The following is a 12,863-nucleotide window of genomic DNA, read 5'->3' on the forward strand; positions in this document are numbered from 1 at the left end:
TATTTATTTTTGGCTGAACTGGATCTTTCGTTGCATGGGCTTTTCTCTAGTTGTGACCAGCAGGGCCCACACTCTAGTTTTGATGTGTGGACTTCTCTTGCTGTGGAGCACAGGCTCTGGAGCACTCGGGCTTCAGTAGTTGTAGCAAGTGGCTCAGTAGTTGTGGCGCATGGGCTTGGTTGCCCCACAGCGTGTGGGATCTTAGTTCCCTGACTGGGGATTGAACCGTGTCCCCTGCATTGCCTCCCCAGCACTGAGCCACCAGGGAAGCCCCCTGTTTGCTTTATCCTCTCTCTTTCCTTCTTTCTATTTTTCTCTTTTTCCTACTTCCTCTTTCCCCTACTTTCCTTTAGATGAGTACCTACCTCTCCTTAGTCTGTGTGGGTCCTGTGGACATGACCCAGCCCTTGCACCCGTATGGACCTGTGAGCAACACCCAGCCCATGGAGTCTTCCAGCCCCTGGCCACAGGGCTGAGTTCAAGGCTGCATACACAGTCAGAGTCAACCCGGAGACTTTTATTAGAACCACGGGGAAAGAGAGCTGACCTTCCGCAGGGGTTGCTGAGCTCTGACTGCATATAAACCTGAAGGCAGCGGCCCCCTGGGGGCAGACCTGCCCGAAACACCCCCTTCACCCATCCAGGAAGGCAGAACCAGCAGATGGAGACCAGCCTCGCCCTGACCACACGTGAGCCCCTGGATCTAGCCATGCCTGAAGTTACAGCTGTCCCTGAACTTCTCAGTTTGGTCAGCCCAGCATCTCCCACTCCCTCCCCCTTTTTTTTTTCTAAAAGCCAGTAGGTGTTGAGTTTTCTGTCTCAGGAAATCAGCCTAGGTGTGGCTTCTGCCCACGTGGGTCCTCCAGGCTTACACGATTCAGAGGCCCCCTTTCCATAACAATCCTGGTGCTGTGAGAGAGAGCTGATCCTTCCGCCCACCTCTTGTATCGGAGCGGGCCAGGAGGACCACTTCCACAGAGGAAACAGGCTGCTGCTGGAACGTCCTGGCCCGGCACACCGGGTCCTTTTAGAGGACCCAGATGGGTCCGCCCTGCGGACTGTTGTGCCCACACGGGTCAGCCTGCGTGCATTCCTCGGTTGCAGGCCAGTGTGTGTGTGTGTGTGTGTGTGTGTGTGCGTGCGTGTGTGCATGTGCAGCTGGGCATGGATGTGTCCTGGAGCATGGCCTTCATCCATGGCCTGTGGTCCCTTTTTTTTCTCTCTCCTTGTTGGTTATAACTTGTAAACCATTGGAATCACACTCACTCAAGATTTTCGGTGTGTGTGACAAGGGGAAAGAAGGGTGCCCATGTCCACTCAGCTGCCATGTCGCCAGAGTGAGAAACATCTCATATTCTTTCTGCTCCGTCTCCCTGGTTCCTGGGAAACACAACTGTTATGAGACCTGGGCCTTATCCTTCTCATTTTGCTTCTGAGGCTTTGAGAGCCAGTGGACTTTCCGAGGGTTTTATCTCCAAAGCAGGTAGAGGAGGCCAAATCTCTAGCTACGTTGGGCTGTGAATATTCCCGCCTCAGACTCAGGTCCTTGTGGTTCTTTGTCATTTAAGGGAAATAGAGTTGGGGGAGCTGAGGAGCCTTGATTCTAAGAGAAGTTGAGTTCATACCAGGCCCCAGAAGATGATGCTTAAGGGTGACCTACATTTTTTGTTGTTTAGTCACTAAAGTCGTGTCTGACTCTTGTGACCCCATGGCCAGTAGTCCCAGCCAGACTCTGCTGTCCATGGGATTTCCCAGGCAAGAATACTGGAGGCAAGAATTTTATCATTCAGTTGCTAAGTCGTTTCTGACTCTTTGCAACCCCATGGATTGCAGCATTTCAGGCTTTCCTATCCTTCCTTGTCTCCTGGAGTTTGCTCAAATTCATGTCCACAGAGTCGGGGATGCTATCTGACCACCTCATCCTCTGCTGTCCCCTTCACCTTTTGCCTTCAGTCTTTCCCAGCTTTAGGGTCTTTTCCAGTGAGTTGTCTCTTCACATCAGGTGGACCAAGTATTGGAGCTTCAGCTTCAGCATCAGTCCTTCCAATGAATATTCAGGATTTATTTCCTTTAGGATTGACTAGTTTGATCTCCTTTCAAGAATACTGGAGTGCCATTTCCTTCTCTAGGTCATCTTCCCCCCAACCCAGGGATCGAACCCATGTCTTCTGCATCAGCAGGTGGATTCTTTACCACTGAGCCACCAGAGAAGCTAACTTATGTTTGAGACAGAGGCAAAGCAGGAGGCTTGCAGGACCCCATGACACTTCTTGCTGATGCTGACCAGTTGGCAGCTGTACTCTGGTGGGAAATTAAAGTGTGCTTGAAAGTCTTGGTGTGAGGGTATTTGTTTAGGTGGTCATTCATTCATTCAATGAATGTTGACTAAGCCAGACACTGTGCTAGCCATAGGGTCTCCTGGTTTCCCCGAAGTCTTCTACGGAAGAGGAGCAATAGAGGTGGGGCTCTCTGCTCACAGCTCTGTTGTGCCTACCTGGGTGATTTTCCCAGGGCCACCCAGTCTGGTGGGCATCCTTGATTCGGTGACTCCACTGGTGGGGACCTCAGGGGTGCGGGGAGTGGACTCAAGCCTGCTGTGAGTCAGTTGCATCCAGATGTAGCGTCCTGCAGTGTCGCTTGCCATACCTCAGAGACAAATAGCTATGAAACAGAGAAGACTTACATCCTCAGGAGGAGAGAGTCTTGATTCTGGAGAAACTTCACTTTGAAATGAAGTCTTATACACATTGGCCGATCCTTCTAGGTACAGGCAGTAAACTTCCTAAGATGGATTTCCGGAAAGAAGTTTGAGGACTGGGGTTTCCTCAGGGTAGGGCTGGGAGAGAGTTTCTTCTCGGGCTTCCTGCTCGACGGGAGGCGGTGGAGTGGCAGGGAAAGCTGGTGTCGGTCACATGAATATCTCCCTGCAGTTGGAGGGAACCCCCAGCTTCTCATTTTGACAGCTCACACAGAAGTCTTTCTGATGTTTCTCCTGTTCGTTTTACTCTCATTCTGACCATGTGTTCTGTCAGCAGGTATTCACTGAGCACCTATGAAGCATATTGTGTTATCCTGTCATGACAGCATTATTGAGTTGAGTCTTAGACGCAAATCACCTCTACCTTCAAGAATGAGATGAAACCAATCAGCCAGGTCCCTCTTTGCAGTCACCCCTGCTCATCCTTTTCTCTGCCAGACTGTCCTTTTTCTCTTGCAATGCCATCTTCTTCCAGGAAGCCTTCCTTGATTGAATCTGCCGCTCTGTCACCATTCAGCAAATACTGCCATGTGCCTGCTGCATGTCAGCCCCTGGACAATGGCTTTGGGGGTCAGGATCAGAGATTTAGAGGAGAGTTTAAGTCATGGTTCCTGTCCCAGAGGAATTTCATGTACTGAATGTGATCATGGGAGCAATGTTAGCCTTTGGACGAGGAGGTTTCCACTATGTTCCTGCAGGATTGTGTTAGGCTTCCTTGGTGGCTCAGTGGTAAAGAATCCATTTGCCAATTCAGGAGACTTGAGTTCAATTCCTGATCTGGGAAAATCCCATGTGCCATGCAACGTCTCAGCCCGTGCACCACGACTACTGAACCTGTGCTCTGGAGCCTGGGGCCGTAGCCCCGCTCGATGAAGTTAGAGAAAAGCCTGGGAAGCAGTGAAGATGCACCACAACCAAAACTAAAATAAGTGAATGAATTTTAGAAAAGTATTGTATTATTTGTGGCTTCCCTTGTGGCTCAGCTGGTAAATAATTCACCTGCAATGTGGGAGACTTGGGTTCGATCCCTGGGTCGGGAAGATCCCCTGGGAAAGGGAAAGGCTACCTACTCCAGTATTCTGGCCTGGAGGATTCCATGGGCTGTTTAGTCCATGGGTTTGCAAAGAGTTGGACGCGACTGAGCGACTTTAACTTCACTTCACTTCATTGTATTATTGGGACTTCCCTGGGGTCCAGTGGTTAAGACTACGTGCTGGCAATGCAGTGGGTGTGGGTTTGATCCCTGGTCAGGTAACTAAGATGCCACATGCTGTGAGGCATTGCTGAAAGATTTTCATTAAAGTATTGTGTTATTCAGTTCAGTTCAGTTGCTCAGTTGTGTCTGACTCTTTGCGACCCCATGAACCACAGCATGCCAGGCCTCCCTGTCCATCACCAACTCCTGGAGTTTACCCGAACTCCTGTCCATTGAGTCCGTGATGCCATCCAACCATCTCATCCTCTGTCGCCCCCTTCTCCTCCTGCCTTCAATCTTTCCCAACATCAGGGTCTTTTCAAATAAATCAGCTCTTTGCATCAGGTGGCCAAAATATTGGAGTTTCACCTTCAACATCAGTCCTTCCAATGAACACCCAGGACTGATCTCCTTTAGGATGGACTGGTTGGATCTCCTTATTATGCTATGTCTATTATTCATTTGGCTTTCCAGTGGTGAAGAATTAGCCTGCCAATGCAGGAGGCGCAGGTTTGATCCCTGGGTCAGGAAGATGCCCTGGAGAAGGAAATGACACCCCACTCCAGTATTCTTTCCTGGGAAATCTCATGGACAGAGGAGCCTGGCAGGCTTCAGTCCATGGGGTCGCAAAGAGTCAGACACGACTGAGTGACTGAGCACACATGCATATCATTCATTTATTAAATATATCATTCATTTACTCTTCAACTGTGTATCCAGTCCTAGAAATTGGAACCCTTGTGCACTGTTGGTGGGTTTGTAAGATGGTGCAGTCTCTGTGGAAAGCAGTGTGGCAGCTCTTCAAAAATTAAAACTTGAATTACTGTATGATCCAGCAGATCCACCTCTGGGTGTATATATATGTATATGTGTATCTCCAAAAGAATTGAGGTCTCAAAGAGATACTGGAACATCCATGTCCACGGCAGCCTTATTCACCCTTATTCAGCCATCAGTAGATGAATGGATAAACAAAATGTCATATGTACATATAATGGAATATTATCCTACCTTAAAAAGGAAGGAAATTCTGATACATGTTGTAACATGGATGAATCTTGAGGACGTCATGTTAAGTGAAATAAACCAGTCTCAAAAAGACAAATCCTGTATGATTCCACTCATGTGAGGTATCTAAAGTAGTCAGATTCATAGAAATCGAAAGTAGAATGGTGGTTGCCCAGGGCTGGAAGGAGGAGGTATGCTAAGTTGTTGATAAATGGTATAGTTTCATTTTTACAGAATGAGATAGTTCTGGAGATCTGCTGTTATAGCAATGTGAATATACTTAACACTGCTGAACTGTATACTTGAAGATGTCTAAAGTGGTAAATTCTATGTCGTGTTTTTTTTTAACCACATAAAATAATAATAATAAAAAATGTATCCAGTCTTTTTTCCGTTTCTTGTATGCTCAGTCGTGTCAAACTCTTTGTGATCCTATGGACTGTAGCCCTCCAGGCTTCTCTGTCCATGGGATTTCCCAGGCAAGAATACTGGAGTTGGTTGCCATTTCCACCTCCAGGAGATCTTCCTGACTCAGGGAGCGAACCCATGTTTCCTGCATTGTGCTAGCTGTTACTATTACTTTTTCAATTATTATTTAACCTGTCAAAGCTGTGTCTCCTCTCGAAGATGGGGCTCATAATTGCAGCTGTGCTTCTCACTGTGGGGAAGTGAGTGAAGCGTTCGTACAGTTGAAGGTGGCAGAGTGCCTGGTGCCCACACAAGCCCTTCATGGTGCCCTGTGGGCACTTGGCAGTGGGGAGTTCCTGTGGGGGGATGAACATCTTTCTATGCAAAACCCTTTCCATCCCAATCCCCTTTTCCTTGGGCAGGACGGTGGCCAGGCCTTAGTCGTGGCCCCCCTCACTGTCCCCGGGGCAGTGACCAGTGGACAGCAAGAGGATGACCAGCTGCAGGAACCACGTCTACGGCACTGGCCTTGCTGGAAAGCCAGAAAGTCAGGACCCTGGGCTGCTGACGTCCTTTCTGCTTTGGGTTGTCACTGGAGGGGAGTTTATCCATCTGCTCGGTGCTTCTGTCCCTCACATCTTTGTCTGACGGCCACATCTGAGAGTATTAGTTCTCTGGCACTTGTCCAGTCGCTCCTTCATGTCTGACCCTTTGCGACCCAGTGGACTGCAGCTTGCCCGGCCTCCATGTCCTTCAGCATCTCCTGAAGTTTGCTCAAACTCATGTCCATCGAGTCGAAATTGCCATCCAACCATTTGTCCTCTGTCGCCCCCTTCTCCTCCTGCCTTCAGTCTTTCCCAGCATCCGGGTTTTTCTACTGAGAGCACATTCTCCGGCAGGAGGTCCCAGTGGTGCTTGCCATAGGATGCGCTTGGACGTTCATGGGCTTGTGGGCACCCTGGCAGTGTGTCGGGCACCATCAGTGTCTGCTGCCATCTGCATTTTCCAGAAGAAGACACAGACTCGCTGAAGTTAGCGGGGAGAATCAGTGCTGCAGTGGAAGCTTTCCTGCTCCAAAGACTGTCCTCTTCCCAGCGCTTGGGAAATTCTCCCAGCGCAGGGCTGCCTGCTGCTCCTTCTCCTACGCAGCGAGCCCGGGGCAGCCACACAGATGGCTCTGCGCTGAGTGTGCTTGCTGATGGTAAACACGCAATTGTTTGCAGGGACTTGGATCTTGCTGTTAAAACAGTTGGTAGCACAACAGACCCTAGGCACCTGCAGACTTCACACGCCACACTTGCAGCTCTTCCCAGGGGACCCCAGGAAATGTGCAAATTTTGAGGTGGCACAGACTGAGTTGGACCTACTTCTGCGTTGTGTGAGGAGCAGGCACTGTGGTGAGTGAGGCCCCCTGCACACAGTTCTGCAGGTTACCCCGTGGTTCTCCGCTCAGCTCCCTCAGCTTGTTTCCCTGGTGTGCACGTATGTTAAGATTCACACAATTCTCAGGATGCAACTTTTTAAGATGCTGAGAAGTTATTTTTCACCTGCATAGGTTCCTATGGCACCCAGCACTTTTTCTCCTTGCCCAGGAGGTAGTTTGGTTAAGGTCTGATTCTCTTAACCATGGACTCTAAGCAGAGATTGGGTCTATTTTGCTGTGTGTGCACGCGCGTGTGCTCAATGCTCAGTCATGTCCAGCTCTTTTGTAACCCCATGGACTGTATAGCCCACTAGGCTCCTCTGTCCATGGATTTTTCCAGCAAGAATACTGGAGTGGCTTGCCATTTCCTCCTTCAGGAGATGTTGGCGACTTAGGGATCGAACCCTCATCTCTTTTGTCTCCTGCACTGGTAGGTGGATTCTTTATCACTGTGCCACCTTTGCCAACCATTATTATATCCTTGACACTTAGCTTAACAAATATTTTTTCAATAATTGAATGGAAGCATTTTCCAACAGGTGACTCATTTACAGGATGCTCTCGCCAATGGGACATGGCATGTTCAGTTCAGTTCAGTTGAGTCACTCAGTCGTGTCCGACTCTTTGTGACCCCATGAACCACAGCATGCCAGGCCTCTCTGTCCATCACCAACTCCCGGAGTCCACCCAAACCCATGTCCATTGAGTTGGTGATGCCATCCAACCATCATCATCCTCTGTTGTCCCCTTCTCCTCCTGCCCTCAATCTTTCCCAGCATCAGGGTCTTTTCAAATGAGTCAGTTCTTCGCATCAGGTGGCCAAAGTATTGGAGTTTCAGCTTCAACATCAATCCTACCAATGAACATCCAGGACTGATCTCCTTTAGGATGGACTGGTTGGATCTCTTTGCAGTCCAAGGGACCTCAAGAGTCTTCTCCAACACCACAGTTCAAAAGCATCAATTCTTCCGTGCTCAACTTTCTTTATAGTCCAACTCTCACATCCATACATGACCACTGGAAAAACCATAGCCTTAGCTAGACGAACCTTTGTTGACAAAGTAATGTCTCTGCTTTTTAATATGCTGTCTAGGTTGGTCATAACTTTGCTTCCAAGGAGTAAGCGTCTTTTAATTTCATGGCTGCAGTCACCATCTGCAGTGATTTTGGAGCCCAGGGACATGGCATGCAGTATGCACTTGCTCCTTGTTTGTGAGGCAGGTCCTACATTTTGTACACCCAGGTTAGGTCACTTGTGAGAGTCTGTTCCGCCATCTATATCCCTGCCCCCCCTGTACCCACTTGACTGTGGTCTCAAACTACCCAACTTGGCCTCCTGACTGTGTCCTATGGTGCAGCCCACCCAGGAAACATGATCTAAGATGTGACCATAGTCATCATGAGTTTATAATCCAGCCAGCCAGTGTATTGAGTAGATTTCCCTGTGCTATACAGTAGGCTCTTATCATCTGTTTTATTTAGTCATGTGTGTATGTCAATCCCAATCTCTCAGTTTGTCCCTGCCTTCCCTGTGAACCCCCGGTAACCCTAAGTTTGTTTTCCACATCTGCGTTTCTGTTTTGTAGATAAGTTCATTTGTACCCCCCTTTTTTTTAGATTCCACTGTAAGTGATGTCGTATGATATTTGTCCTTCTCTGACTGACTGACTTCTCTCAGTATGACAGTCTCTGGGTCCATCCATGTTGCTGCAAATGGTATTGTTTCTTTCTTTTTTATGGCTGAGTAATATTCCACTGTGTATATGTACCACATCTTCTTTATCCACTCCTCTGTTGATGGACATTTAGATTGCTTCCATGTCCTGGCTATTGTAAATAGTGCTGCTTTGAACATTGGGGTACATGTTATCTTTTTGAACTGTGGTTTTCCCCAGATAGACGCCAGGAGTGGGAGTGCTGGTTCATACGGTAGCTCTATTTTTAGTTTTTTAAGGAACCGCCACAGTGTTCTCCATAGTGACTACCAATTTGCATGCCCACCAACAGTGTAGGAGGGTTCCCTTTTCTGGAGAAAGCTGCTTGAAGGAGAAGGCATTTTGAGTGGGGGTAGACAAGCTAGGCTTCCAGTAGTTAAGAGGAAGATTGGTAGAAATATGTACTCAGGCTATTTCCTTTCTGTCCCTGGTTTTCTAACTGTGATTTCTACAAAACAGGAAAGAATCTCATCAGTAAATAGAAAAAATGTTTGCTGGATGTTATGGGAACAAAGAAAACTGTCCAAGCTGTAGTCAGCTGCAAGTGACTCAAGTTCACCACATCCTCCATAAAAGGGTACGAATCTCCACATTGATGAAGTCACTTCTGTTGAATAAAACTCAACACCTATTTGGAGATTGGCAGTAAAGAAGGGCTGAGGTGCCCAGTGATTTATGTCCCTATTTCTGCCTGGCATGCAGTAATCGCTGTCTAGAATGACATACTGTAGGTCACAGAATAGAGTTTCAATGGGAAAAGCAGAAACGTGGGTGGCTAAAAATTAAGATGCTTGATGGTAATGAATTCTGGTTCACTCTGGCAGGTACTTGCTCTAAATCTTCCTTCACTGGTGGCAGGGGGAAATGAGAGGTTATGGAGAAGAGCAAGGGGGTTGATAACACACGTTCATTCACTCCTCTGTGTGTATTTATCGAGCATCTAGTTAGGGACGCTGTGTGTTCCCTGCCTGTATCCTTGAGCCCACCCTGGAAGGTCTTGCAGGCAGCGCCTGGTCCATGGAACGCCTTCCTGCATGGCCTCTCTCTGAGGCCATTCCCTGGCTGTACTCGGCCAGGGAGGCATGGAGTTTGTGCATAAATATCCCAGCTTCCTGACCCCTGGGAGGCAATTTTGAGGTGTGTTCCCATTTCAGGGGGTCCCCTGTGGGCTTGGGCTCCAGGTGCTAAAGTAGTAAGCGCCTGAAAGGTTCCCTAACCTGTGAGTTTCAGACCCTTGTAGGATGGGTGTGTGAATTAAGACAATGCTGTTACCACCACCACTACTAGTTACTGTTTGGCTTGGTGCTTGAACTTCATTACCCAACTCATTCTTAGTGACTATATGGGATAGGTGCTTCAATTATCCCAGTTTTAAAGGTAAAGGAACTGAAGTATGAAAGAATAAATAACAGAGCCACAATCTGAGTTCTAACCCAGATGCATTTGTTCTAAGGAGCCAACCAAACTGTTAGAGTACAAGGTCTAGCAAGGAAATTGCTATTATTACTAGCAAGTGCCCAGAGTATGTAGTTGGTGCTCCATTTATTTGTGGAGTTAAAAAAAAAAAAATGAATGTCAGTAAAAAAAGAAAAGAAAAAAAAGTGAGCACCAGTCTTTGAATGGAGTCAGAATTCTGGGTCAAAAAACATTTGTGATTAGATGAAAAATAAAAGGGGGGTGGGGACTCTCCAGCAGGTCAGTGATTAGGACTCAGCGCTTTCACTGCCATGGCTCAGTTCAGTCCCTGGTCATAGAACTCAGATCTTGCAAGCTATTCATTGTGGCCAAAAATAAATAAATAAATAAATGAATGTTAGTTCCTTGAGATTATGAATTTTTTTATTTTTGGCTTTGTCTTCCCTGCCAAAGAATGGTAGGTCCAAAACAAATATTCCTTGAATGAATGAATATGAAATTTTTTTCTAAGTTGCTGGTAGTTCCCTAGTTATGTGACTTAAAAAAAGCAGATCCAGAAAGGAAACTGCCTTAAAATCCTATGAATATTTCTCTCTAGGTGTTGGGATACTGAAATATTTTATTTTTGTGCCTTATTATTTTTCATGATGAACCTGGATTACTTTATAACTGGAAAGAAATACTCTCTGAAAAAGAAAATCAGTCTCAAAGCATAAATGGTTTCAGAGCAGCATGAGTGCGACACTGACCTATACGTAGATGCTAACCTAATTCAAGTGAGCTCAGAGTCGCAGAAGCAGGAGTGAGCTGACTTTGGTGTCAAAGCAGTTTCATTCACCATCTCTCTGGGGGTCATGCCAGTAGTGACTTAAGTCTGGCTAGGATGCGTGTGAGTGCTAAGGCGCTTTGGTCGTGTCTGACTCTTTGTGACCCTATGGACTGTGGCCCACCAGGCTCCTCTGTCCAGGGCATTCTGCAGGCAAGAATGCTGGAGTGGGTTGCCATGCCCTCCTCCAGGGGATCTTCCTGACCCAGGGATCCAACCCATGTCTCCTGTGTCTCCTTCTGCATTGCAGGTGGATTCTTTAGTGCTGAGCCAGGCTAGGATAGTAACCTCATTTCACAAACAAGGGACCTGACAGCCTAAGAAGCTCACTGACCAGGACAAGGCTCTGTTTTGGGGCCTGGCTGGCCTGGGACTCAGGGCATCTGACTTTAATCCCAGTGACCTTTCACTCTGTCCCTGCAGCCCTTTGTGAAGACCCATTCAAGAAAGTGAGACAAGGACAGAGGTGGATTGGTGGACCAGGAACTCATGTGACAGGGCTCTCTGAGCATCGTTGAGTTCTTTTAAGGAGAAAAAGTCTGGCTTAGACTTTGTGAGTCAGACAGCACCCTGGGTTGGAATCCGTGTTCTGCCACACACTGTCCTGGACACACTGTTGTGTATCTCTGAGCCTCTGTGTTTCCATCTGTAACTGGCCTGACATCCGCCCGGCAGGGTTGTGGTCAGGGTCAAACTGGCACCAAGTACGTGTTTTCTGCAAGAGGTGGCTGTGGTGGTTGTTATCACACCTGTGCTGTGTCTGTGTGCAAGCCTTTTTTTTTCCAGTCATGTTGACACTCATTGGTGTCCATGAATTAGTGTTCCCATGTATATCAGTCAGATTTTGCTGAGTAACAAAAACCTCAGAATTGCAGTGACTTGCTTGACAGCCGAAGCTTATTTTCACACTCATGGGTCTGTGGGTCGGTTGTGATTTGGCTGATCTAGGTGGGGCTTGGCTAGCTCAGGCTGGACTTCAGATCGGGTTCCCTGCAGGGTCAAGACTGAAAGACAGCAGTTGAAAGGGGCTAGTGAAACCTCCCCTTGTCTGCATCACAGAGGGCAAGGGATAGACTTGGGAGCAGTACATTGTCTCGCTTCTGTCTGAATTCTGTTGTAAATGAGTCGTCAGTGGTCCAGTCTAGAATCCAGTGTGGAAGAACGAAAAGAACCACCACCCACCACGGTGGGAAGGACGGCAGAGTCACATGCCGAAGGTCAGGGATATATAATTGAAATCCAGATTGAGAGTGAAGAATAGGAGAAGCGATCCATTCTATATACTGCCTTAATTGTTTGCTTGAGTGGAGCAAAGAGAGCAAAGGAAAGGCAAGATGAGAGGTGGGCTGGGAGAGGCACTGATTATTTATGCCAGGACAGGGTCTTGTTTTTCACGTACATACAGCATGTTAAGTTGTGGTTGAGAGGTGGATGTTATGGGAAGATCATAGTCTGTGATTCTGGGGGGCAGTATATGTTTATGCTATGCCTGTACCTCACGGCCTTGATTATTCCAGCTTTGTAGTAGGTTTTATTTAATTCCTTATTTTTGGCTGTGCTGGGTCTTTGTTGCTGCACATGGACTTTTTCTAGTTTCAGAGAGCGGAGTCCACCCTCTGTTCTGGTGCTTGGGCTTCTCATTGCAGTGGATTCTCTTGCTGCGGAATACGGACTCTTGTGAGCTCAGCAGTTGTGGCTCATGGGCTTATTTGCCCTACAGCATGTGTAGTCTTCCTGGACCAGGGATCAAACCCACGTCCCCTGCGTTGGCAGGGGTATTCTTAACCACTGGACCACCAGGGGAGTCCTGTAGGATGCTTTGAAATTGGGAAATATGAGTCCTCCAGATGGTTTTGCCTTTCCTGAGTTCATTGCTTTTCCATATCAATTTTAGGATAAGACTGTCAATTCCCCATCTAATTTAAATGTGTGACTCGAAGTTCAGAAAGTCAGTCACCGTTGGCATCTAAAGTTGAAGAAAGTAGTTTGATCATTTATCCAACAATTATTTATTAATACTGTGGTGGACCCCACTCTGTGGTCTGGGGATACAACCAGAAAGTCCAAACTTTGTGTTATCTTTGTGTGCTCACATGACTTATTATCAAAGCAGC

The 12,863-nt window shown here is 47.4% G+C and overlaps 1 protein-coding gene across 2 annotated transcripts in view; it reads left to right on the forward strand.

The window, feature by feature from the left end:
• ASAP1 (ArfGAP with SH3 domain, ankyrin repeat and PH domain 1) overlaps window positions 1–12,863 on the forward strand; it is a 329,862-nt gene that overhangs the window by 18,665 nt on the left and 298,334 nt on the right. The window lies entirely within an intron of this gene.

The sequence above is a fragment of the Odocoileus virginianus genome, chromosome 15 (genome assembly GCF_023699985.2).
Source record: "Odocoileus virginianus isolate 20LAN1187 ecotype Illinois chromosome 15, Ovbor_1.2, whole genome shotgun sequence".
NCBI lineage: Eukaryota > Metazoa > Chordata > Mammalia > Artiodactyla > Cervidae > Odocoileus > Odocoileus virginianus.